The following is a 470-nucleotide window of genomic DNA, read 5'->3' as shown; positions in this document are numbered from 1 at the left end:
TTGAATCCTACTCAGAATACCACAGACAAGGTTTAGACCTTCCGGATTCTCTTGAATGCCGCCATCAATTCTAGCTTATACCACGAAGATTCTGATTAAAGAATCCAAGAGATATCCACTCAATCTAAGGTAGAACGGAGATGGTTGTCAGGCACACGTTCATAGGTGAGAATGATGATGAGTGTCATGGATCATCACATTCATCAAGTTGAGGAACAAGTGATATCTTAGAACAGGAATAAGCTAAATTGAATAGAAGAACAATAGTAATTGCATTAATACTCGAGGTACAGCAGAGCTCCATCCTTAATCTATGGTGTGTAGAAACTCCACCGTTGAAAATACATAAGAACAAGGTCTAGGCATGGCCGAGAGACCAGCCCCCATGATCTAAGAACTAGACGTCCAAAGATGATCCTAAGATCTAAATTGATCCAAAGATGAAAATACAATAGCAAAAGGTCCTATTT

Source organism: Arachis duranensis, chromosome 1, assembly GCF_000817695.3.
Source record: "Arachis duranensis cultivar V14167 chromosome 1, aradu.V14167.gnm2.J7QH, whole genome shotgun sequence".
NCBI classification, from domain to species: Eukaryota; Viridiplantae; Streptophyta; class Magnoliopsida; order Fabales; family Fabaceae; genus Arachis; species Arachis duranensis.
Note: the sequence above shows the minus strand (reverse complement) of the source record.